We start from the raw sequence: 27,781 nt of genomic DNA on the forward strand, positions 1-27,781 counted from the left end.
ATATTTAAAATAAAATTCTTCCTGGGCTCGCTGGGAAGATTCATTAACATCAACACAAAAACAAGAGTGCTATTTGACACAGCAGCCTCACTGAGAGCATACGTTGTATTTTGCTGGGACCTTGAAATTGTGATTCAGAAATAGTCAAGTCAAAACATGACACCTTTTTGATGCATCTCACAGCTTCTCAGTTTCAAATGGTGATTGGAACACAAGCACTGCAGTTTTCAGTGAATCTCTCAAAAATAATTAAGAAGCAGCCTCATCAGAAAGCCGGCTGACATGCTACACATGCGGTTGAAGTTTTCACGGCGGTCAGTCAAGCACATCACTAATGCCAATCACTCTTTGTGCTCTTTGTCTGTCAGCTGTTCAGAAAAACCACTGCCTTACATTGGTGAGTTGCTGCAGAATCGTGCCATCTGGTTATCTCCAGTAACATTCAACTGAAGACTGGCTGCCATAATAAATGTTCACTTATTAGTGTCTGAATAAGCGAGTTAAAGCTATGCTGAGTTCTAGAAACTGAAAATCAAACAACTGCAGAAAAGGAACGGGTACTTGAACAGTTTGATGAAGAACCTTTGACCTGAAACATTAAATAATGAGCAAAAGAAGCTCAGCTGTAGATCATGACAATCAAAGCAGTTGCCGATGTCTGAACCGCTCAATGAAGCGTCTTTGACCTGAAACTTTCTGTTTCCGTTTCTCTGTCCACAGATGCTGCCTGACCTGCCGAGTGTTTGTGGTGTTTTCTGTTTTTCTGCCTTTATCTTGATTCCCGGTTTTAGACTAGTTCAGAAGAATCCACAATGTAACACTTCACCGTGCCAATGTCTTTAGGTCAGACTCCTGGACTCTGCAGGCGACACAACTGTCATTGGCCTTATCCGAGACGGTGATGACTCTGCATACAGACGGGTGGTGGAACGGCTGGCCCTCTGCTGTGGTCAGAACAATCTGGAGCTAAATACGCTCAAGACTGTGGAGATGACAGTGAACTGTAGGAGGAGCCCCCAATACTCCCCCCACTCACTATACTCAACAGTATTGTGTCTGCTGTGGAGACCTTCAGGTTTCTGGGTGTCACAATCTCCCAGGACCTGAAGTGGACACCCAACGCGGACACCCTTATCAAAAGGGCTCAGCAGAGGTTGTATTTCCTATGTCAACTCAGGAAGTACAACCTGCCTCAGGAGCTGCTGATTCAATTCTATTCAGGAATAATCCAGCCTGTTCCCTGTTCGTCCATCACTGTCTGGTTTGGGTCAGCTACCAAACAAGACAAGAATAGACTCCAAAGAACCGTCAGGGCTGCGGAAAGGATTATTGGTGTGAAGCTGCCCTTGATCGAGGACTTATCTGCATCTAGAGTCAGGAAGCGAGCAAGCAGCATCATTGTAGACCCATCACACCCTGGACATCACCTGTTCCAACTCCTTCCTTCTGGTAGGCGCTTTAGATCACTGTATGCCAGGACAAATAGGTACAAGAACAGTTTCTTTCTGTATGCCATCAGTCTTATGAACACTTGAATTTTAGTCTATTATAAATCAAGTCCACCTGTACATAAACAGGTATACCTCACTGTATATAGTTCTCGATTATTTGCACCATTGTTTTGTTTGCTTTTTGATTCTGTACAGCGAGAGCTCAGGGAAACCGACATCAAATTCCCTGTATGTGTCCACATACTTGGCGATAATAAAGGATTTGGATTTTGATTCTGATTCTGAGATGGCGGTGCAGCAAGGTGACTGTAAGAAATAGGAGCAGAATTAGGCCATTCAGCCTATCTAGTCTGACCCGTCATTCCAACATGGCTGATTTATTATTCCTCCCCACCCCATGCTCTTGCCCCTTTCCCTGTGATCTTTGTTACCCTTGCTAATGAAGAATCTACCAAACTCTATGTTATGTTTTGTAACTTCAAAACATAAAAACTGATTGAAAGGAAAACAAGGGAGTTGAGAGATAAATGGGTGCTTTATTTTTACCTTAAATGAGATGCACATGTATGACATGATAGCATCATAATGGATGCAATTCTTGTATTTTATACATATAACCACAATGAATTATTTAAACAGCAAAGAATGCTTAATCAAACAATATAATATTATTACTCAAATATGACTGATATATTAAATGCACAGTACTCCTCCCTGCTTAGCTATATTATAAAATGCATCTCAACTTATATACATATATACAGAAAACTATATAATAATACAACTACCATAAAGACATCCATAGCATAGTAAATTGTTAAGCTGTCCCATTTAGGCCTAAAGATTTAATTGCTGTGAAAGGTTTTCTTGCTCTTAAGGAAAATGCCCTTCCTGACCGGGAGAAGTGAGGGTCACTCTGCTTGGCAGGAGAGACTTCTGGCTGTGAAACAAACTCAGGGTTTGGGCCTCCTCCGTGGCGGTTGACTCTGAGACGGCTGGAAGTGGTTCTGACAGCTCTGAGCACCTTTCTTCTCCTTTTCTTGGCTTCTCTCTCTGGAGCTACGAAACTCAGTCATTGCTTCCCTCCTGATCCTGGCTTTTTTTTTCTCCTGTTACACTGCTCGTGATCCCTTCCTTGGCCATGCTCTCTTTCCTTATCCTTGGTCCTCTCACGATCCCTATCATGGTCTTGCTCGTGGTCCCGATTCCGCTCACGTTCTTGTTCCCACTATTTTTCCTTCTCATGTCCGGTCTCTCTTTCACGCATTTCTGTTTCGTGTAGTTTCCTATGAATATCTCTGAATTTGCTAACTTCTCAAGAAATTTGGGACAGGGGATGCAAGTCTAACTTTGTTTTTTTACGTTAAGCAAGGCACGCAGGTCATGGCGTATGAAATTCAGATATTTCATACATAAACATAATGAATTATTTAACCAATGAAGAATGCTTAAACAAGGAATATATTTACAATATTACTCAAATATTACTGATCGATTAAATACACAATTCTCTACTTTCAAGATGCCTACTGACTTGGCCTCCACAGCCGTCTGTGGCGATGAAATCCACAGATCCATCACCCTCTGGCTAAAGAAATTCCTCCTCATCGCACCGTTCTATTCTCAGGCTGTGAAGTAGTGCTGCTGTTTCACAGCTCCAGAGGTCGGGGCTAATCCTAATCCTGGGTGCTGTCTGTAAGGACTCAGCGCATTCTCCCCGTGACCACCATGAGTTTTTTTCCCAGGGATGCCCAGTTACTCCCACATTGCTAAGTCTTGAGGGTTGGTGGGTGAGTCGGGCACTCTGTGTTGTCCATTGTGTGCAGATGGAATCTGCTGGACTGGGGGGGGGGTGCGGCCGGAGGGGAGGGGAAGTTATTTATTGAGATACGACATGGAAAAGGGTCTTCTGTCTCTTTAAGCTATGCCGCTCAACAACCCTCCATAGGACAATTTTGCAATTTACAATTTGCAGAGATCAATTAATCTATCAACCGGTCCAGTTTTGATCCTTGTGGGAGGAAACCAGAGCTGTGAGAAGGGACCCACTCGGTCACGGGGACAATGTACAAACTCCTTCCAGGCGGCCGCGGGAATTGAACCCGGGTCCCCTGTACTGTAAAGCGTCGTGCGAACTACTAAGCTATTGTGCCACCCAGTTGATGAGAATGAGGGGACGATAAAAAATAATGGGATTAACGTAGGACAAGTATCAATGGTTGGCCTGGAGACTGTAAGCCAAAGGTCTCCTTCTGGGCTGTCTCTGACTCTGTGATATCGATCGCCAAGGAGATCAATGTTGTTGATTGACAGATGCCCGACAGAGGTGAAGGGCCAGAGAAAATGCCAAGGTGGGAACACTGAAGACAGTTCCATGTTTTATTTTTGAAGTTAGATTAAATGTGAAGGCTTGAAAGATGGTATCATCACACGGGATTCTATGAATTCAGTCGGAGTCGAAGTTCAGCACCGCATTGATTTCTGAAGTTGTTGGGAAAGCGGAGACTGAGGCAAGTGATTCCAGGATAATTCACACTGAGGTCCCAGAAGTAAGAAGTCAGACCAAAGAGGGTTTCTGCTGCACTCTGATGACTCTGAAGTTACTACCTGGCTCGGTAGTAATTCCTGTTCACCAGCACTAAAAGTGTCATGAGGTAACATCCATGTGTAACATGCTGGCATTGAAACTTACTCTAAGGAAGTTTGAAATGTATTTTGGAGGCGAGTCACACTGCACTGATGTGACTGTAAAATAAGATTAACATGCGTTTACTCGGATGAGATTCAATACATTTTGTTTTGTAACTTTACAGGTGAGAATAAGGGCTCCAACATGAACACTGCCATTTCTTGAACAATTGGTGAAAAAATGGGGAATGTATTTAACTTGCAATTGCACTGTATCTTGGAGCATGCTGCCTGTGCTGTGATTTCACCTTAGGCATGTCACCATCAACTAACAGTTTAAACCTAGGGACAGGAAATGGCTTTAGAAAACACCAGCGTAAATATGCTGTTCAGATTTGAACAGAGTACAGTGGGGTTTGTCTCTTTTCTTACAGGATTCTGTAGAATAGTCCTGTGGATATGATCAGGAAGTGCAGAATGTTCCTCAGGGACCAAAGGGACTGTTCCCTCTTGGATGCTCCGGTTTACACTTCCATTTCCATCAACATTCATTAAATTCATGGCATCTTCTTGCAGAGAGGCAGGAACGTTCCACTGCTGCCCTCCCCGCCATCCAAGAACCCAAGCATCCTTTCAGTGAGTTACTCATCTCTCTCTATTTTAGTACACTGTGCTTGGTGATCACAATGTAGTCCTCTCTACACTTGTTCGAATTGGCAGATCACTCTGTTGAACACTGTAACCTTTGACACCCTTACTATTCAAGAACCTATCAACCTCCATTTTAAATATACCAAAATAATCATGGTCAAAAATACTAGAACAGGTTCTGGATCAGAGAGAATTTCATGGACTAGTTTATTTAATAATCTAAATCCCATTTGACAATACAGTTCTAAAGATATTTGCTATGGCCCCAGTTGTTGAAAGAAGAAGAAATATCCTCACAGATTAATACAATTTGCATTCAGAAACAACTTTGAAATACTTCTCTAGTAGCTGATTAAGTACCTTGTTTAGAGTAACAGAAAGAAAGTGAATTATTCTGAGGCAAAACCCCCATTTATCACTCCAGGTATTGGGTTCACAATAATATAAACAAACAACACCTTTGAGGTAGATAGCACACCTGTGCTAAGTTGGAATCCTGCCAATATGTATGGGGACTTGAACCACAGACATTAATCTCCATCAATCCCCTTCTACTGTACACGGCTCCTGGCCTCAGAAGCTCCCACGTTTGCATTCCTCTTGCTCCTGACTGTAGTGTTGCTTCTTTCTTTTTTAGTTACAGCTTTGCTGAGAATTTAAAGATAGATGCAGGTACAGATGCAGATTATTCCCTTGGCTTTGATAACCAGGACATGAGCACAAAATCCTGATAGATTTTCTGGTGGAACACTGAGAGGAGGATGCAGCATTGGAGGTTCTGCCTTATAAACGAAATGTTAACCTTAGGACTTACCGGCTCTCTCAGGTGGAAATAAAAAAAATCCCTGTGGACTATTTTGAAAAAGAGAAGTTATCCTCAGTGTCTGGTCCAATATTTATTCATGAACTAACATCGCAACATCAGATTACCTGGGAGTCTGTGGTGCATGAATTACCTGTTGCTTTTGCTATATAATGACAGAGTTCAGAATTATTTTAGTAATCACTTAGCAATTTAGGACATCCTGAAAAGGTCAGGGAAAGCACCCAATATAAAGACAAGCCTCTCTTTTTGTTAATAAAATGTATATTTATGTAATTTCTAATAACATCCTACCCAATGCATCAGCAGCCTGAGCCACTGCTCATTTTAGACACCCGTGTCGTACTGCAGTCCACAGGCATCATGCATTCAGTGTGAGGACCATAAAGGACCCCAGTACTGATTTGACACAAATCTTGGAAATTCTTCCTTTACAGTGTAGAAATGACAGATATTTCTGTTCAAAATGGACCTTGAGCCAATCCCATGAAGCAATAGTTGATGGAACACTTAACCCTCAAAATAACTCAACCAAAAGCCCCACCATTGCAAGTGTAGTACACTCTGTGGCCATTTTACTAGCCACCTCCTGCACCTGAAAAAGTGGCCACTGAGTGAATGTTTGTGGTCTTCTGCTGCTGTAGCCCACCCATTACAAGATTCAATGTGTTGTGCATTCAGAGATGCTCTTGTTGTAATGCATTGGTTTTTTTTTGAGTTATTGTTGCCTTCCTGTCAGCTTGAACTAGTCTAGCCACTCTCATCTGATCTCTCTCATTAACAAGGCACTTTCACCCACAGAGCTGCCACTGACTGGATGTTTTTTTTGTTTGTTGTTCCACATCATTCTCTGTAAATTCCAAAGACTGCTGTGCATAAAAATCCTAGTTTCTGAGATACTCAAACCACCCCATCTGGCACCAATGATCATTCCTTGGTCAAAGTCACTTAGATCACATTTCTTCCCCATTCAGATGTTCGGTTTGAGCAACAACTAAACCTCTTGATCATGTCTACATGCTTTTATGCATTGAATTGCTGCCACATTATTGTCTGATTAAATATTTGTATTGACAAGCAGGCGTACAGGTGTACCTAATAAAGTGGGCATTAAGTGTATATGTAATATTGGTTAAGAATAACAATTGTTATATTAAGGTTGACATCCTTCTAACCACTTTAGCGTGACACTAAGTGCACTCTGTGTTGCAATATATGTTCAGAAGTTCCAAAGTCTGTTCTTGGGGAGTCCAAGGACAAACTCCTCACACTGTGAGCTTCTTGTGTCTAAGGGGTAATCAATGGTCTCCACATTGAATTGGAATTTAAAAGTTTACTAAGTCCACATAGTTTGCACTGTCAATGAGAGTGGATACTGGTAAGGTGCTACTAGCAAAAACATATTAAGTTGATATAATATTTTGGTAGGAGCAAAGGAATACCAGGACAAATGCAACGTGTGCAATGTGCAACACTTCTCGGTCACCAGAAGCCAAGACTGTTGACTGTATTGGGTGATTGCGCAAAGAAACCAACTTTACTATGGAGAGTGTCGTGGAGAGAATTGAAGATAAATTGGTAAAGCTTATTAGTACAAATGCATCATCGAAATGATTTGGAATACGGAACATAAAACAGCACAACACAGCACCAGCCCTTCAGCCCATGATGTTTTACCGACCTTTTCACTTACTATAAGATCAATCTAACCCTTGCTTCCTACATAGCCTTCCATTTTTCTATCATCCATGTGCCTATCTAAGTTTCTTAGAGGTCCCTAATGTATTTGCCTCCAATACATTAAAAGCATTCCCATCAGTTTCCTTGATGGAAGTTTCCAGAACACTATGATGACATTTATGGATTTCTAAACCTAGACCCATACCATATGTGCAGGAGGTTCAAGTTGAAGAAGAGGTAAAAAAAAAATTGGAATGATATTGGTATGGATCAAAGTGTCACAGAATGGATTGACACTGTTGGGAGTGAATAACAAAAAATATGTTTAAGGTAGGTGTAAGAAGGAAGGGAGAAATGAAGTCTGATATTACCAGAAGAGAAGAGAAAGAAAAACGTTAGAAATGCAGATGGCTGATGACTTGAAGTTATTGAATTCATATTTAGGGTCAAGTGAGAAGAAGAGAATCTTGTGCTTATGTTAAGCTTCAATGGAACCTTGTAGAGGACCAAAAATAGAAGTCAGGGAGGAAGTGAGTTGGATAATTAAAGAAACAAACAACTGAAGCTCAGGATGTCCCCAATCCCCAAGGAGACAGAACTGAAGTGTTCTACAGAGTGGTCTGCCAATTCGAACAAGTGTAGAGAGGACCACATTGTGAGCACCAAGCACAGTGTACTAAAATAGAGAGATGTGGCCAAATAAAAGATGGGCCGAATGGCCTAATTTGCTTTATGTTGGGCACCACGGTAGTGTAGCAGTTAGTGCGATGCTACTACGGCTTAGGACATTGGAGTCTAGAGTTCTCTGTAAGGAGTCTTTGTACTCGCACCTGGTGGAATGCGTGGGTTTCCTCCGGGTTCTCTGGTTTCCTCCCACAGTTCAAAGGTATATCAGGCAGGTTCATTGGTCATTGTAAATTGTCCCATGATTAGTTTAGGGCTAAATCTGGGCTTTTGAGGGTTGCTGTGAAAGAGTAGGAAGGCCTATTCTGTGCTCAATCTCTAAATAAAATTTTAAAAATAAAATAAATGTTGCAATGTCCTTGCTTTTTGATAAATAATTTGCTTGACTCTAGAACAAGGGATCACAACTTGGTTAATGGCATTGGTCCATGGTATAAAGAAGGTTGGGAACCCCTGCTCCAGAACACAGTCCTCCCTTGGTTGCTGGTGATAATAACTGTCCTAATTGCTTATTGTGAACATGGCACAAGTTACCAATTAACTAAGTTAGTTGCATCAGTTCAGTTTGATTCAATCTAGTTCAGACCTCTCCATTAACGTGAGCAACTCATTTGCTGCAAACTTAAATTTCTTTACTGAGTTTTTGAATGTTGGTAAGATCAAATTTATTGCTTATTTGACAGCTAAGTAGCATTGCCTCCATCAAAACATGTTTTATTTGGAGACTGAGAGGAATTAAAGTACTTGTCAGATTTCTTGTCAATGTGATATTACAAGCAGTTGATATAATCAAATATATCATGGTGATTCAGACAACTGTGTGTGTTGGAAAGAAATCAGTTTAGCAAAAGTTTAGCAAATGTCAAAAGGATGACTTGTTTAATTAGGAGAAAATATTTCTTAAAATCATTAATTTGTTTCATCACATCTGGTTTGCTGTTTTGGGAAATATTTTAGAAATAGAACTCAGTTTGTATTCTGGAATCTCAATTAATAGTTTGTGATTTATATTAAGTAAATAGGCGAATTATTTTGCGTAAGAGGATATTCACTAAGTAGGAATGATCAGTTTTTATTGTCTGGTTAATTAAATTAAAAGCAAATTAATATTGTATGAATAAATAATGTGGGAATTTTGGACATTTCAATTGCATTGCATGGAGTCAAGTGAATTTCCATTATAAAAATTTCAAAGCTGCAAGATGTTAAAATAATGATACTTGCCCTTGCAGATGCTGAATTGATGACCCGAGTCTCCACTCAGGGTCCCTGCTGACAATCCTAGTGTGTAGAATTCTTTGGCACAACTGGTACCATCCAGGGGGAATCTAGATCATCTGCCTTGGACAAACTGCCTTAAGCCAGGCTCTGGTGCCCTGCATGGTAAGGACATAGGACAACAACAAACAAGCCATTAAAAAAAAAGCAAACATTTTTTACCTCAGCTTTCACAGGATTTTAACATTTTAATCCTTTTCATCTATTTTTAAATTTAAGATGCAGCATTTTTTTTGACAAAAATGAGTGAGGTTATTTACATTTGAATTTCTTTATAAGGACAACAGTGCTTTGAAATATTTCCACAGCAGGCCAGCCTTGAGCCAAATCTCCCATGATCTTAATTTGACTCTCAGATGAATGACAGAAAAATAAATCCCATTAAGTTCATTCGAGGACAATGCCATGACCAAATCAATGGCATGCTGTAGTTTCTGTGGTTTGATTTATTAGATGCTTAAAATCTGCTTTGTAAAAAAAATTATACTGATAATGAACAATTGCTATATTAGTAATTGCAAAGGTTTGGAGCATCATTGTTCACAGAAATTGACTTTTTTCAGAAGCTACTGTTTTCCTCGAGCTGAGTGCTGAGCAAAGAGAAATGATGGAGCTTTTCTCCTGAGGGGAAGCTAGCTTATAAAATAAATTTTATCATTTTTCGGTGAGGCGGGCAGGGGAGAGTGTACTCAGAATTGGAAGGGCAGGCAAACACAACCTTCTGCACTTAAACTAGAGTTTTGATTTTCCGCTTGTAAGCTTGTTCCATTGCAGATTTTGTAATGTATCTTTATCATTAAGTGAGATCTGTCGTGTTTCCAACAGCTAATTTGTACTCCCTGACTCCTCATTACTGAATCATAGCTTTGCAGAATAGCAGAAGGATGTTGCTTCTTTCATCAACACTATCCTGGGAGAAAAACCCCATCAGTCCCTCGATATTATACTTTCCTGAGCATTTACTTCAGTCCCTATATAAATGCACAGATTGGTTCTGCTTCTACCACCCTCAAAAACAGTGAATTCTGCTTTTGAACTGCTGCACAACAAATGATTCTGCTCAAACTTTTAAACTTATTACCATGATTTTTGAGCCGCTTGCTAATGGGCACCGTACATTTTAACCTATTGGGGAAAAAATACTGCAGATGCCAGAAAACTGAAATAAAATGCAATGTCCTGCTGACGGTTTCGGCTCGAAACATTGACTGTACTCTTTTCCTAGATGCTGCCTAGCCTGCTAAGTTCCTCCAGCATTTTGTGTGTGTTGCTCAGATTTCCAGCATCTGCAGATTTGTTTTTGTTTATAAACTGTAATGTGCTGCAGAAACACAACAAGTCAGCCAGCATTTGTGGGGCGAGCAACTGAGTTACTATTTCAGATTGACACTCCTTATGTCAGAGCCACTAAAGCAGGGGTTCTTAGCCTGGGGTTCATGGACCCCTCAGTTAATGGCAGGGGTCCACAGCATAAAAAAGGCTGGGAGCACCTGCACTAAAGAAAGAAAGATTTGGTTGAAAACACTATCTCATTGCACCAACTCAGATGTGATGAAAGGCCAATAACCTCTGGATGTTCACTCTATTTCCATCTCTACTGATGCCGCCTGGTTTCCTGGATATCTTCAGCAATTTCTGTTTTCAGTTCTTCTAGTCATGAATTTGGACACCTCTACCACATCTTGTCCTCACCTTCCTTGCTCAAAGAAGAGCTTCTTCAACCTCTCCCCAACATTGAGAGGCTGATTAATATGGGGTATCATCAGTAGGAGAACAGATTGTTTTTTTGAGGCAGTTCCCAGATGTCAGGCATTAAATAACACACACAGCATCTTGCATATTCCACTTTCAAGTTCCTTGTCTCCTAGTCTTCTGAAGGAAATGCCTTGTACTCTGCTGCAGTTCCTGAAATACTAGAAAGCCAATAGACAATAGGTACAGGAGTAGGCCAGTCAGCCCTTCGAGCCAGCACTGCCATTCACTGTGATCATGGCTGATCATCCTTAATCAGTACCCTTTTCCTGCCTTCTCCCCATATCCCTTGACTCCACTATCTTTAAGAGCTCTATCTAACTCTTTCTTGAAAGAATCCAGAGAATTGGCCTCCACTGCCTCCTGAGGCAGAGCATTCCACAGAACCACAACCCTCTGTGTGAAAAAGTTTTTCCTCAACTCCGTTCTAAATGGTCTACCCCTTATTCTTAAACTGTGGCCTCTGGTTCTGGACTCCCCCAACATCGGGAACATATTTCCTGCCTCTAGCGTGTCCAATCGATTGATAATCTTATATGTTACAATCAAGTCTCCAGCACTTTGCCCAAATAGTCACACTTCATGTGAACTGAAAGAGGGTAAATAAAGTAATGGACTGTGACAGGCATCAACCTATCCCAGCCCCATCCTGCCACCTCTAAATACACAAACTATCTTATCACACTTGGCCATTGGCCAAACTACCAGGCTTCTGGACTGCCATCTTGAAGTTAGAAAACTGACCAGCGCTTCTGTCTGTTGTTACAGTCAACCCAAAAGCAGTTGCTATCCATCATTTATTATTGAGGCTAATTCAGCATGGACTGGGGATCAAGGTTAGGACTTGCTTGGTCTGTACGGCCAGGTTTCAAATCAAACAGCGCAGTAGAGGAGTTGAATACCTTGGATTTTAATTTGATGTGACCACTGAAGTATGCAGAATGGGTCATTGAGACAGCAATATGGGTGTCATTTCTTCAAAATTTCATATATATTTTCTCATTTGCTTAATTTTTAAGTAGCTATTGAGCTTAATAGAATTAGTGAACAATATTATCTGCACCTGAATTCATTTTATAGTGGCTGCGTCCTGCTGTGTGAAGCCTTTTTCTCAATGATTTATCACCTTTCGAGATAACACTTGCGTCCTGCACAAGATCAGGTCTCAAGCCATGGCAAGTTAAATAAAACCAGGCACATGCAAGCAGGAAAGGACAAGAAACAGACAATTTGTATAATATTGCTGGGCCTCCCCCAGTACACACAGAGTATTTCATTAATCACTGGCTGTCTACACTGTTGCATCCCTGAAATTAATCTCATATCAGAATTGGTGCCTGAAGCTCAATTTTTAATACAGACAAAGCAAACTGCTGTACCACACGAAAATTGCTGCATAGTGTTAACAGGGCTGCTGACCTTCACAACACAAGATTTTACAAGCCATTTGAACATTAGTTTTCAAATGCAGACCACAATAGATAAGCTCTTGACATCAAATAATGATGAGATACAAATATTATTATTTTAAAAGTGTGTGCATTTTGATATTCCAACCCTAACATCCGGAGGATGGCTAGGACGATGTCTGCTGACATTTGAATTTCCTGAGAAGACGATCACTTTAGCTGGGCGCTGTGAGTTCGCTAATGGGTTGATTGGAAACCCCTCCAAATCTGTCAGTAAGTCCCATGCGACAGTTTGAGTCAGAGTATGACTCCTCGATCAATGGGTGACTGCTGACAGTACCCGTCAGACCCAGCAGGGTTTTGGCTCATTGATTTTAAAGTCATTCGGGGTGTATGAGGTGTCCAGGGTGGGGTCGAACCTCTGGTGAAGGGGTTTGTCATGACCACACAGGGTCAATTCGCTTTTCTTTTGCCGCACCAGACACTCTCCTCTTAACTGTGTACGTATCTGATGATGGCCACGCTTCAACGGGTGGGCTAAACCAGGTGAGGGTAGATGGCGGGCCTCATACCCCGGTGATATGTGAAGTCAGTTCTGGCGGACTGAGCAGATGAGACCAACAATGAGATCCACTGGCCAGGAAAGCGGAACCGCAATGCTTCACGGAGAGCGAAGGGCATGACAAGGAACAGAAGAAGTCATCGTCATTCACTGCACCCAAGGAAGACCCCAGTTGTGACAATTACCTCAGCTACATGGATCCCTGCAGCACCTGGTCTTTGTCTTGGAGGTCGACTTTCAAGAGGGAGAACTCACACAGGGCAACAGGCCCCAATGAATTTCCTGGTAGGGCTCTAAAAAAATGTGCCAGCCAACTGGCGGGTGTGTTCAAAGATATTTTCAACCTCTCACTGCTACAGTTGGAAGATCTCACCTGCTTCAAAAGGGCAACAGTTATACCAGTGCCCAAGAAGAACAGGCTGAGCTGGCTTAAAAACTGCCGTCCAGATATATAACGTAAACATGAGGAAATCTGCAGATGCTGGAATTTCAAGCAACACACATCAAAGTTGCTGGTGAATGCAGCAGGCCAGGCAGCATCTCTAGGAAGAGGTACAGTCGACGTTTCGGGCCGAGGAAGGGTCTCGGCCCGAAACGTCGACTGTACCTCTTCCTAGAGATGTTGCCTGTGTGTTGATCCAGATATATATTATATGTACTTCCGTAATTCACACTTTGCTGCCACAAAGATAACAAATTTTGCCATATATGCTGGTGATATTAAACCTGATTCTGATTCTGAATTACATGTACCACTGGACCTGGACATCTGAGGTCAAGAGAGTGGAACTTTAAAACAAAATTCCTTTCAATACAACAGACAACCAACCAATAAATTTATCAATCAGTCAATCTATCATTTATTATTGAGTTGAGTGGCAAATTGTGAGTGGAAGCTTCGCCTCCATCTCAAACTGACACCATTGCATAGACCGCCTATTTTACACCCCTCCCTAGATTAGTTTTGAATGCAGCATGGGCAGAAACCATGGAATTCGTTCAGTGTCAGCGATTATTATTATTATTAATAATAATCCATTATTATTAATGCTAATGCTAACTTTAAACAAATTGGGTCCACTTTATTTTCTTCCGGTTGCCAAGGTGACCCCAAAGTTGGTGTGCTTATGAGTTGAGGAAACAGATTAATCGTCTCATTTCCCACTTGTATTGAGGAATTATACTTGACAAATCAGCTTCATGTATTTTTGAATTTAATCCTATTTGTAAGATATTTACAAAGTTTGATTTGTCTGTGATGAGACCAAACTCCAGTGTTAATGAGTGGGATGTTCCAGGGGTAGGCCCAGAGCTTGGAACTGCTGCCTGTGGTTCTTGCTCCAACAATGGGCCGGATGTGGAGGTCTAAGCTTATTGGCTTTCTCTATCCTGAAGTGTGATGGAGGAGGTCTGGATGGTGATGATATCTTTTAATTTTCAGGTCCAGAATTCCCTGTGGAATAAGTGGGACTCAGATCCTGTTCTACGTCCATCTCACATTATTTTTGCTTTACAGCAGTGGTCACTGAGCAGTGAAAATACCGCAGAAGGCAAGCAGCAGCAGGTTTCATGAAAGCGGCTGCTTGGAGTGCCCAATGAATTTGGCAGCAAGTCATGGCCTTACCCGTTACCACCCATTTAGTCAAGGAATGTCTCTTCCCTTGAGAACCAGAAAGAGTATGAACTTCAAGTACTGCTTAAGAGTTGCTTGTCAGCCGAGGAGCTGGAATTGGTGTGGACTGTGTTGCTGCCTGCTACAGAAAGGCTTCGGAGTCAATGCGTGAAGACTGTATGCACTCTAACAGTGATTGATTGTCTTGGACACTTTTCTTGTGATCGCAAGACCCTGTTGAAAATTGGTAACGCAGAATACTGTAAGCCTGGTTCACGGGTTTATTGACGAGACTGATGGCGAAGGAGCTGCGTGGCCTTGGTTGCAGCACAGAGTAGGCCTCATACTGGGGGCGGCTGCCTATTGCAGCTGACCACAAGGAGAAATGCCAGAGGCTGTGGCGCAGCATCCATGCTGGACTGGAGCAGGCCACTCCATTGGTACTGCCCTCTAGTGTTTGCTCAGTAGAAGACAAACTGGATTGCATTCGTCTGCCGAGCATAAGCCTCAGGGACTCGGGCGATATTAATTTTTTTTTAATATGTGACTGCATGTTTCCTGCTGTCTTATATGTGCTATATGTGCCTTAGGCCGGAGGAACGCTGTTTCATTTAGCTGTATCCATGGGTGCACTTGTGTGGCTGAATGATAATTAAACTTGAACTTAATTTGGCCCATTGTAGTCAACATTTAAGGCCTTTATAACTTATAGTCTTTAAATCAGGTGAGTGGCAGTTTGTGAGTGAAACCAAGCTCAGGTACAACAAACACGAGGAAATCTGCAGATGCTGGAATTTCAAGCACCACTCTTAAAAGTTGCTGGTGAACGCAACAGGCCAGGCAGCATCTCTAGGAAGAGGTACAGTCGACGTTTCGAGCCGAAACCCTTCGTCAGGACTAACTGAAAGAAGAGCTAGTAAGAGATTTGAAAGTGGGAGGGAGAGGGGGGAGATCCAAAATGATAAGGAGAAGACAGGAGGGGGAGAGATGGAGCCAAGAGCTGGACAGGTGATTGGCAAAAGGGATATGAGAGGATCATGGGACAGGAGGCCCAGGGAGAAAGAAAGGGGGGAGGGGTGAAGCCCAGAGGATGGGCAAGGGGTATAGTGAGAGGGACAGAGGGAGAAAAAAAGAGAGAGGAAAAGAATGTGTGTATATAAATAAATAAATAAGGGATGGGGTATGAGGGGGAGGTGGGGCATTAGCAGAAGTTTGAGAAGTCAATGTTCATACCATCAGGTTGGAGGCTACACAGACGTAATATAAGGTGTTGTTCTTCCATCCTGAGTGTGGCTTCATCTTTACAGTAGAGGAGGCCGTGGATAGACATATCAGAATGGGAATGGGACATGGAATTAAAATGTGTGGCCACTGGGAGATCCTGCTTTCTCTGGCAGCAAAACGGTAGGTGTTCAGCGAAACGGTCTCCCAGTCTGCATCAGGTCTCGCCAATATATAGAAGGCCGCATCGGGAGCACCGGACGCAGTATATCACCCCAGCCGACTCACAGGTGAAGTGTCGCCTCACCTGGAAGGACAGCAACACTACTGCTAATGTCCATTTTGCACCCCTCTCAAGATTAGCTTTAGGTACTGGGAAGTAAAATGCATCAGGGGATTTGTTTAGTGTTAATGACCAACGGTAAATCGCTACCCCTTTTCGTTTGGTTATGAAAACCTGCCGAGGGTCCTTCATGCAGTAGCAGTTTTCAAATCAACGCACACAAAGAGCTGGAGGAACTCAGAAGGCGAGGGAGCAGACTATGGAAAAGAGTAAACAGTCAACGTTTTGGGCCAAGACCCTTCTTCAGTTCTGGAAAGGAAGGTGAGAAGTCAGAGTAAGAAGGTGGGAGGAGGGGATGAAGAAGCACAAGTGGCCGGTGAGAGGTGAAAGGTGAGAGGTGGAGGGGGTGAAGTAAAGGACCTAGGAAGTTGTCTGGTGAAAGAGGTAAAGGCGTGGAGGAGGGGGAATCAGATAGGAGGACATAGTAAACCATGGAAGAAAATGAAGGGGGAGGTGATGAGAAGGTAAGGAGATAAGGTGAGAGAGGGAAACAGGAATGGGAATGGTAAAGGGGTGCGGGGGGGTGGTGGGAGTACAAATTACTGGAAGTTCGAGAAATCAATGTTCATGCCGTCAGGCTGGAGTCTACCCAGATGGAGTACAAGGTGTTGCTTCTCCAGCCTGAGTGTGGCCTCATTGTGGCCGGAGAGGAGGCCATGGACTGATATGTCAGAATGGGAATGGGAAGTAGAATTGAAACGGGTGGCCACCGGGAGATCCTGCTTTTTGTAGCGCATGAAGCGAAGGATTACTCCTCCCAGCTGAATTGATATTGTAAGTGAGGGCAGCAAGTTTCTGGCTCACAACATCCTATCCTTCTCAGCATCCATGTTGTTCTTCCTTTCCGGCACCAGTCACTGCACACGTCCAGGTTGCTCTTTTCAACTTCTCTAAATTGGGCTGAGCACAGTTGTACTCCATCACCGACAATTAGACTGCCAAATTTACACCTTGCAAAATCTATGCTCCACTCCCATTCCAGTCAGCTACAAAGGTGCCACATAAAGTGGATTAAAAACCCTGGGGAATTCAGGCTGGGATATTGTTGCATTTGCTGGGCTGCATCAGATTGGGTAATCTACTGCGAACCTTCCATCACTAAATCTGATTCATATCCTCACTACTTCTCGGCTTTCTGCCCACACTTCTCTGCACGCTTTGATATTTCATCTCTGCCTTTTGAAGATTATGATGTCTTTATTGGTTTTGTCTGGTGGAAGGAAGTTCCACATCTGAAGTAATTTCTATTTCACTCATTTATGATAAAGTGCACATACCTTGAAATTCAATTGCATTGCTTCATTTCAGATTTCTTTTGTCTCTTTGGGGGACCTCCTGTCTTGAATCACTCTTGAGATCTTGATAGGTCTGCTATTTTATGTTTGGATATGATCTCACAAACCTTTTGGACAATTGTAGAGTAACTTAGACACTCTGCCCAGGAGAACCTGCAGCTAGTTGATGCATCATACTTTTAAAAGGTTGGCTTTATTTGTCACAAGTACATTGGAACATTGAAATATACAATGCAATGTGTCAATTTGCATCAAATCAAATCAGTGAGATTGTGCTGGGCAGCCTGCAAATCAAATCAGTGAGTTTGTGCTGGGAAGCCTGCAACTGTCACCACACTTCCAGTACCAATATAGCATGCTTACAACACTCAAACGTGAATCATTGTTTTTAGAATACCGGAGCACCAGAAGGAAACTAATGGGGAGAATGTACAAACTTCTCAGAGCCAATGGTGGGAATTCAGAATCAGAATCAGAATTAGGTTTATTATCACCAGCATGTGTCGTTAAATTTGTTAACTTAGCAGCAGCTGTTCAATGCATTCCATGATAATATAGAACGGGAAAAAGACTAGTATATCTTGAACTCTGATTGGTGATTGCTGGTGGTGTAATTGTGTTATGCTGACTGCTTCACTACCATTCTGCCTAAACCCTTGCCCACTTCCAGCATTAAAGTTGTCCCGACAAATCCCTCAACATGCCCCGTTCTGTGCTCACCACCCGAAACTTGAGGTCTATTGTCTAGAAGACGAGCTGGCCTCATTCTTCTTCCCTCCCATCCCCACACACCAAGAGTGCTGGAGAATTTCTGCACAGTGAGTTAACAACAATGCCATTGTGGCACTCTACACATTGACCCACTGGAGCAGCGGGTCCAACAACTTCTCAGTTTTGGGAGAGGAATACCAGGAAGCATCTTCTCGAATTCAAGAATGTGTAATGCTCCGTTTGTTGTGACTGAAGCTTGACTGAATTTTAATGCCGTGGGTTCAAATCGAAACAGACATCATCCATTCACATCTGTCCTGTTCTAGTGAGACTTTTAGGATGCACCAGAATTTTTCAGGCAATAATTGAAAGACTTGTCACATCTGTTTCAAAATATGGCACTTCAATTCACTGTATCGCAACTTAGCTGTGTGACGCATTGTTTCTAATATCCATGTTGCCCTGCATCTCCAGGACATGTTGCTCACTCTGCTCCTTCAACATGCAAGTGTTGCATGACTAATTTGCCGTTTGCAAAGAAAGGTGATCTATAATTCAGGAACCCAACCTGGGAGGACCTCCCTGCTAAGAAGTGGGGTTCATTAGTATGCCCTTCTATTTCTGGTGAGAAACTTACACTTGGATAATGAAGGATCGATGCAAGATCTCTTTGTCCTTGACAAATTTGGTGTCCTTGAACTTCCAGATGAATTGCAGCTTAAAAGCTTTGAAATTTGAGTTCTCTTCAATGTTGACGAGGAACATCAAGGAACCCCAGCTCAAATGCAAAAAAAAAGCACAAAATAATCTTAAAAATGCTAATCTTAATGAAAGCATAAATCAACCAGAAGAAAGAATGTATTATTTTCAGGGGCACAATCGGACTGAGCCTAGCCCAATTCTGAGAACTTGATCTCAGCTGATGAAGTCAACTAGCATACGTTTTGTGACCAGGTTGGACAACCACACTGCCAACATGATGAGGATTGAAACATGACTTCAGAATAGAAACAGAAAGATCTGCTTGACGTTCCTCCCAGTGTATGACTATCAATCAACAGCAGCCCCCACTGCCCAAAAAATTGTGTGATAATTTATTTATTGTAGGTGGGAGCTTGCTTTGTATAGGTTAGCTGCTAGATTTTTGTACACTACAACAGTGACTATATTTTTGATTGTTTGCTATTTTGAGACATTCTAAGATCATCAAAGTCTCTAGATAAATACTCACTCTTTCTTTCTTTGATCTTGCCCTTCTTTTTCTCCCTTTCTCTTCTCTTACACCCCCTCAAGAGACTACTTCCAATTTTTAACATTTGAGTTTCATCTCATAATGTGATCTGCAACTTGTCCAGTTGCATGTGTTTGGCTCATTAAATATCTATTATTGTGGAAGTAACTGTTCAGGGTCAACCTATCTTGTTATATGCTGTTGAACTTTTATTTTTCCACAGCTGCAATTTAACATGTAAGCATTCACTGTTTCTGGCATTTACTGTTTTTATCTCGGATTTCTCGCAGCTGCAGGTTTTGATTTCTGTGTCCTACTTCCAACGGCTGTCTCCTCCTGGAAATATTAAACCTACAAATATTAATTTATGCTGGTGAAATGGATCTGATTTACAGTACAGCCATTCTTCAAATTACGAAAAAAAATTCATTCTTAGAAAATATTTCATGAAGCAAAGCGGTATAAATTGAAAAAGCAGTGTAATATGTATTATGGGCATTCCTGTATTCGCTTGTACTTCAATGCACAGAGACTGGGCCTGTTGTAGTGAAAAATAGCTCTGTAAATTGAAGATACGTGCCCCAAAGAACTGATGTTGAAACTTTGGCAATTGAACTTGCATATGTTAAGGTGTTACTGTACTTGGGTCAGTAAATTCATCTGAATCTCCTTGGCCCACCTACTTAATATTCAATTATAAAGGAGTGAGTGAAAGTGTCTGATAGGTGTGAAGCGATGTGCGTCAATGTACACTGGTCCCCCAGACAGTTAATTCCAGAGAACCATTTATGGCATTTTGCAAGGACAACATCCACTGCACAGACACAGATAACTCAAGTCATTTAAATAACATTATTTTGATGAATGCTGGTGAGAACTTGCAGGGTTTGACATCTTTCCAACTACAAGCAGATAAGGCACCATTCTGCAGCAGTGGTTTATGGTTTGTGATAGGTCACCTCAAGCCTAGACATAAGCCATTTGTAAATGTTCTACTGCACAATAATTGCTACTCGAATGCAGACACAATGACTGTCCCAGTGCTGGGGAGGGCTGGGGGTGGACGTATGACGTAAACTCAAAAGGAGGTTAGATTGACGCCAATTCCGTTCACACCTGGCAATATTCCAAATCTTAATTCCAATGAATTCAACAGAATTGTTCGCTGTCAATATCCACAAAGTGTTACATTTTTCAAGTATCTCATTTTAATAAAGGCTACTGCACCTATAGCAGGGCTTGATGATGATGTAATGGCAAAAGTGCTCAGTAATTACTTATAAAAATTCAAAAATAAGTGATGAGTCTCCTGGAAAGCACTTCAGGGAATTGTGTGTTGGAGATTTCCAGCCACTGTTTGTGGGAACAGAGTTAAAATGCAGCTGCATCTTCAAGCTGTGAGCTGTGGCTGGATCATTATTTAACTACCCACGTTCTTTAAAACAATTAGGCACAACATGGATTTTATCCTGATTTTCTCATCTCATCTCATCTAGGAAAGCAGCCGGACCCCTTCTGGAATGGGCACCTGAGCACACTTTCAGGTACCGTGGCCACAGGTGTTGGGCAACCATTAGGAATGTCACTGACTTGACTATTGTGTAAACGCTGATCCTTTGTATTAAGAAAATGCTTAACCCTTGAGTCAGTACCAGATTGGATTTACAGCACAATATCACTCCTGCTCCTTTTCCCCAACATAGGGACACTTTGTAAAATAAGCATGCAAAATCATTAAGCTGGAACAAATTTGAATTGACCAAAAACCATAAACAGCAAAAGGTTTGACCTCTGGCATTGCTGTGTTTTCGACCTTCCTGCCACCTCAGTTGAACTGCATAATTGGCAGACTGTTTCATTCTTGGTGTCGGTGAGGTTTTAACCCATGGTGGACGGCTGCATCACGTCCAGATAAATTCCTGCCTTCACCTGTCATCCACCAAGCCGTACTTTCCAGTAGAGGTCACTAGATACTGAGTGGAAATTCTGGAAGGGACTTTCCTTCCCCTCCCAAATCCTAATAATTGCTGTGGCAACTTTAATGGTACCCAGTTTCTATCTCATGTAAACCTGCAATCCTTTTTAGCTTGATATATAGGCTCATTTTCCTATCTATTCCCATAGTCTCTCATCATCTGAGTCTCTGTATCTATTTAAAAATTCTCACTATGCCACCACATTTCGTCTTTTAATCTGGATTCCTGGACAACAAATTTTACACAATAAATTTAATGCATCGTTTCAATAAATGCCAGGAGGATAAATCCAGCAAACTTTCCACTTAATAGCTGCAGTAGAAATCTAGTGTAGAAGATTTTGTCAGGCTTTAAATATTAAGGGCTCACCTTCACTAGCCCACAGCATAACAACAAATCGTTAAAAATACATGCAGGATTCAGAGGGACTGGAAATGTGCAAAATAATATTGCTCTTCCAAAAATAACCCCGTGTAATCTATCAGTGCAAAGTCTGAAAGGAGCTGTGTAAGTGCAGTCTGTGTTTAAATTTAAAAAAAGAGAATCAGAATAACAACAATGTAAAGGTTGTTCCCCTCACATGAAAATGAGAGCCATTAATAATGCACTCAACAGAGTCACTGTACAGAATCATAGATACAATCCTGCCAGGAGGAGAATAATTTACTTGTGACAAATTATAATAAAGATGGTTGGGTGGATGACTTGGCACTTGTCCAATGTCTAGCCATTCTTATATTTTTCTACTTGCCATATTTTCCTGTTGCAACAGAATGCTTTAATATGACAATTTCCTGTTTAATTGTCTCCAGTTCCTAGCCCTTGTTCTGGATTGTTTTCACTTTACAATTAGATTATTAAATGCTCTTAGGCTGCTCATTTATTCATAGAGGTTCAGAGATAAATAATATTATACAGCAGTGAAACAGGCCCTTCAGCCTATCTCTGCAATGCTATCCAAAATCCACATCTATGATAATAACATTTGCATACATTTGGCTCATCTTTCTGATCTATGTTGCTGTCTGACTGTCTTAAGCATTGAAATTTTACCTAGCTCAACCACCTCCTTTGGCAGCCCTTGCCATATAACCCATGAAAGGCCTTTCTTCTGATGAGGGGTTTCGGCCTGAAACAGTAGACAATAGACAATAGGTGCAGGAGTAGGCCATTCAGCCCTTCGAGCCAGCACCACCGTTCACCGTGATCATGGCTGAAACATCGACACTTTACTCTTTTCCTGGCCTGCTGAGTTCCTCCAGCATTTTGTGTGTGTTGCTTTGGATTTCCAGCAACTGCAGATTTACTCGTGTTTTAGATTAGATTAGATTAGATTCAACTTTATTGTCATTGTGCCGAGTACAGATACAAAGCCGATGAAATGCAGTTAGCATCTGACCAGAAATGCAAAGAATAGTGTATTTACAAAATAACTGCCAATAAAAAGTAAGTGCTACAGCACACAGTATAAAAGTACTGAGACAGTACAATATGGGTGCACCACTACTTAGCGCTGTGATGTGAGGTTCAGCAGGGTCACAGCCTCAGGGAAGAAGCTCTTCCTGTGCCTGCTGGTGCGGGAGTGGAGGCTCCTGTAGCGCCGACCGGATGGGAGGAGAGTAAAAAGTCCATGGTCAGGGTGAGATGCATCCTTGATAATGCTCCTTGAGCAAAGATACGGTAAGTTTGAACGTGTCTCTCTTCTGCAGGAGCAGGAATATGTCACTCCCCACCACCTCCCTCACTCTCCATCACCTCCCTCGCTCTCCACCACCTCCCTCAACTCTCCCATTCCCATCCGCTTGTCCAGAGAGCTGACCATGGGGCGAAGAGTAAGGAAATTAGGGCTCAGTCACCCGTCGTTTGGTGTAATATCTAGAGGTTGAACAGGTGACAATTTTATCTTTTCCTTTTGACGGGGGACCTGAAGGAGCAAGGCTGTTCTTCCAGTTATATGACCCAGAAAGCCTAGGCAAGGGTGGTAAACCTTTTAGAGAGTGTGGGTCCAAATTAGCGATAATCTAAAAAAAAGCTCTTGCCTGCCATGGGAATTTTGTACAGAGATTGTAATGTATGAATCTACTTCTTTTAGAGCAATGACTCTCCCCACCCCTTGGCATTACATACTGATCCGTTTTCAGCGCATACGCTGTTGTCTATGCATGCGCGTTGCAATGTGAATCCACCAGTTAAAGCCATCTCCCCATGTGCGTGCTTTTATTTAATCGATACGTAGTTGTGAACAGACACAACAAATTGGCGACGAGTATGAACCTGATGTCAGAAAATATCACGAACGGCACTGACGGTTACGGGACAAAACAGCAAGAACTAAACAGCACGAGAAAACCATCACAGGCACTGAACAAAGGCGTGAGTAACAGTGGAAGATGCATTGAGTTTAAAGTGAAAATAACATGCTGATAGCTTCAGTCTGGAAAGCTGATGAATTTGGTAGCATTATTGAAGGCTGGGAGTCATATATCGAGAGGGTGGGACTATAATGTAACATGAACAATATGGAGGAGCAAAAGAAAGCCCCTACACTTCTTAGCTTAATGGGCCCAAGAACGTGCAGTCTCTTACACAACTTAGTAACCCCCTTGAAAAGCCGGTAACCAAGACGTTTGATGAAATTGTTACAATTTTACAAAGTTACTTGAGCCCTAAACTACTGGTATTAGCTGAGAGATTTACATTTTACCAAAGGAACCAGTCAAAAGATGAACACATTGCAGAACAGCTCAAACTTTCCCAGTACTGTGACTTCAGAGATGAACTTCCTGGTGCATTAAGGGACAGGCTTGTGTGGCGTGCATAGTCAAATCACACAAATGAAGCTACCAGCAGAGAGAGACCTAACCTTAGAACAGGCATTGACCATTGCAATATCGTTAGAGACTGCAGCAAAGGATGCAGCAGAACTACAGAAATGGAGGTTAGAATGTGAAATGCACAAAATGTGCCTGAATGGTGCAAAAAGCCAAAGATGTTATCGATTTGGCAAATTCACCCATGATGCAAATGACTACTGGTTCAAAGAAAAAGTTTGCATTAAGTGTCACAGACATGGTCACATAGAGAAAATGTGCGAGGCAGAGAAAAAGCACAACCGAGTGAAAAGTTTCAAACACAAAACTAAGCAAATGCATAGTTACCAAATGAAAAACAACATCAGACAACATGGTCTGACAAGGGTGAGCTGTCAAGACTAGAACTGCATTGCATTACTGAAGCAGACCACAAAATCATCTGGATCACAATAGATGTGATGTTTGGAGTAAAACTGAAAATGGAGCTGGATACAGAGGCTTGTCCTTGTCCATAATTCCAGAGGCTGACTGCAGCAGACTGTTTTCTAAGATACCATTAGAGAAAATCTCAGTGACGCTAAAGATTTACACAGACGAGAAGGTGTCTCCAAAAGGCAAAATGAGAGTAAATATGACGTATGGAGGCCAAACACAACAGTTAGAGCTTTATGTATTGAAAAATGGAGGGCCAGTACCTCTCGGATGTGAGTGGCTGAGAAAAATCCAACTAGACTGGCACTGAATCAAAGCTCTCAGTGTGACATCAATAGGCAACAGCAGCCCAAATGGTAGCACTAACCAGAGACTGGCTTAATGCTGATGAGAAGGTGTTTGAGAAGGGGATTGGTAAACTCAAAAGCATGAAGGCCAGAATTGAATTAACTCAAGCAGCAACACCAAGATTCCATAAAGCATCCAGTGCCTTACATTCTACGTCCTAAATAGAATGCTGAACTATAGAGCTAGGAGGCATCTGGAATACTCTCCAAAGTTGAGTGGAATGATTGGGCCATGGCCATTGTCCCAGTTATCAAGAAAGGGAAAGCCAGCACCGTTTGCATATGTGGTGATTTCAAGGTGAGCATCAACCCAGTGCTGCGAACTGTGCAGTAACCCCTGTCACAAATAGAAGACATTTTTGCCTCTTTGGCAGGCGGGGAGAGGTTTTCAAAGATTGATTTGTCACAAGCCTATACCGCTCACCCATTATGACCCAACCCTGCCCATCAGACTGGCGTGCGATGCACCCCCTTATGGCATTGGAGCCATTTTGTCACACATTATGTGAGATGGATCTGGACGTTTGATTGTATCTGCTTCAAGATCACTGACAAGCGCAGAACATAACTACGCATAGATCGACCAAGAGGCCCCTAGTTTAGTATGGGGAATAAAGAAGTTCCACCACTATCTCTACGGACAAAAGTTTACACAAATGACAGATCACCAGCCACTTGTGTCCATTTTAAATCCTAGAAGGGAATTGCAGTGATGACTGGTACCTGGTTAAAATGTTGGACCTTGTTCCTAGGAGCTCACTCCTATGACGTAGACTACAAAGGTACCAAACAACACAGCAACATTGATGGCCAGGATGGCCAGCTCATGGTAACTGTGTTCCTTGGGTTCTCAGTGAGACGAGACTAACTGTTGGTATGTAAAAGAATGCTGATGTGTGGATCTCGTGTTGTGTTTCCCTCTAAACTGTGCACCAGAATGTTAGAAAATCTGCATGAAGGACAGCTGGGTACAGTCAAGATGAAGGGTCTCACTTGGAGCTATGTGCAGTGGCCGGGAGTAGATAAACAGATTGAAGACTTGGCCAAAAGCTGTTCAGGATGCCAAAATGTTCAAAATGCACCCCAACAAGCACCATTGTACCTGTGGGAATGGCCGTTATAACCATGGCAAAGATTACATATTGACTTTGCTGGGCCATTCATGGACTCCATGTTTCTGATTGCTGTGGATGCTCATTCGAAGAGGCCGAAGGTTATACCAATGAAGTCAACCACCTCAGCAAAGACTGTTTCCACTCTGAGGACTATCTTCACCAGAAATGGCTTACCAGAATAAATTGTGAGTGACAATGGACCACAATACACTTCAGAAGAATTTCGACTGTTCATGAAGAAAAATGGCATCAGACATTTCAAGTCAGCTCCTCACCACCCAGCAATGAATGGGTTAGCTGAAAGGTTTATCCAGACATTCAAGGAGTCAAGAAGTGATAGACAAGGATGACATTTCTCTACAGCACAAGGTGGACAACTTCTTTTTTGTGTGTCGGAACTCTGTTCATGTGATGACAAATCAAACACCAGCAATGCTGTTCATGAGCAAAAATCTGAGATCTCGCGTAGACCTCCTGAAGCCAGATCTACGGAGGAAAGTGCAGAATAAACGGTTCAGCCAGTTGCCAAGTGAAGCAGCAAGGAGCCTCGAGATTGGACAGGATGTCCTAGTGCATGATTACTGAGGAGACAAGTGGACACCTGGTAAGATAGCTACAAGATCTGGACCACTGATGTGCACAGTGGACGTTGGAGATCAGATATGGAGACATCATGTGGACCAGATACTGGACGCTCAACTGAAGACCACACCTGAGTCGACTGCATCCAACACGACGGACACATTACGGTCGCCGGACTTACCTCTCAGCGATGATGTCACTGACAGCAATGTGACGCCACAAACCGAGAATGTTGTCTTAGACAAGACACCCACCAAACCTGATGCCACTCCACAGGCCCAGAGCCGCTATCCTGAAAAAAACAGAGCGCCACCCAAAAGACTGAACCTTTAAGTCTGTAAAGTTAGTTATGGACTGTGAAAATATGTTTATTTATAATATGGGTTTATGAAATGGAAATTGAATATTTTGTACAGGTACATTTTTATGTGGCATTAATCTAAGGAGGGGGGAAGTGTAATGTATGGATCTATTTCTCTTAGAGCCATGAACCCCTCCTTAGCACCATGTATTGATCTGTTGACTGCGTATTCACTGTTGTCTACACATGCACATTGTTCTCTCCCTTTCAACGCAATGTGAATACACCAGGTAAAGCCACCTCCAATGTGTGCGCTTCTATTTAGTTGTGCACAGACACAACAGAGAATACCACAGATCAGAACATAGAACATTGAAGAGTACCACACAGCAACAGGCTCTTCGATCCACAATGTTGTGCCAAAACAATTAAATTAGTAATCAAATGACTAACTAAACTAATCTCTTCTCTCTACACAGTGTCTATTTCCTTCCATTTTCCCCACACTGATATGCCTATCTAATCATCTCTTAAAAGTCCCTAATGTTTCTGCCTCGACCACGGCCCCAGGCATCCACCACACTTTCCGTAACAAAACCTATCTCTCATATCTCCTTTGAAATTAGCCCCCTCTCATCTTAAATGCCATGCCTCTGGTATTAGACGTTTGAACCCAGGGAGAAATATACTGTCTGAATACTCTATCTATTCCTCTCACTATCTTATAAACCTCTCTCAGATCCCCCTTCAGCCTTCAACGCTCCGGAGAAAACAACCATAATTTGTTCATCTTCTCTTTATAGCACGTGCTGTCTAGTCCAGGCAACATGCTGGTAAACCTCTTCTGCAACTTCTTCAAAGCCTTGACATCCTTCCAATAATGG

Source organism: Mobula birostris, chromosome 31 (genome assembly GCF_030028105.1).
Source record: "Mobula birostris isolate sMobBir1 chromosome 31, sMobBir1.hap1, whole genome shotgun sequence".
Taxonomy (NCBI): Eukaryota; Metazoa; Chordata; class Chondrichthyes; order Myliobatiformes; family Myliobatidae; genus Mobula; species Mobula birostris.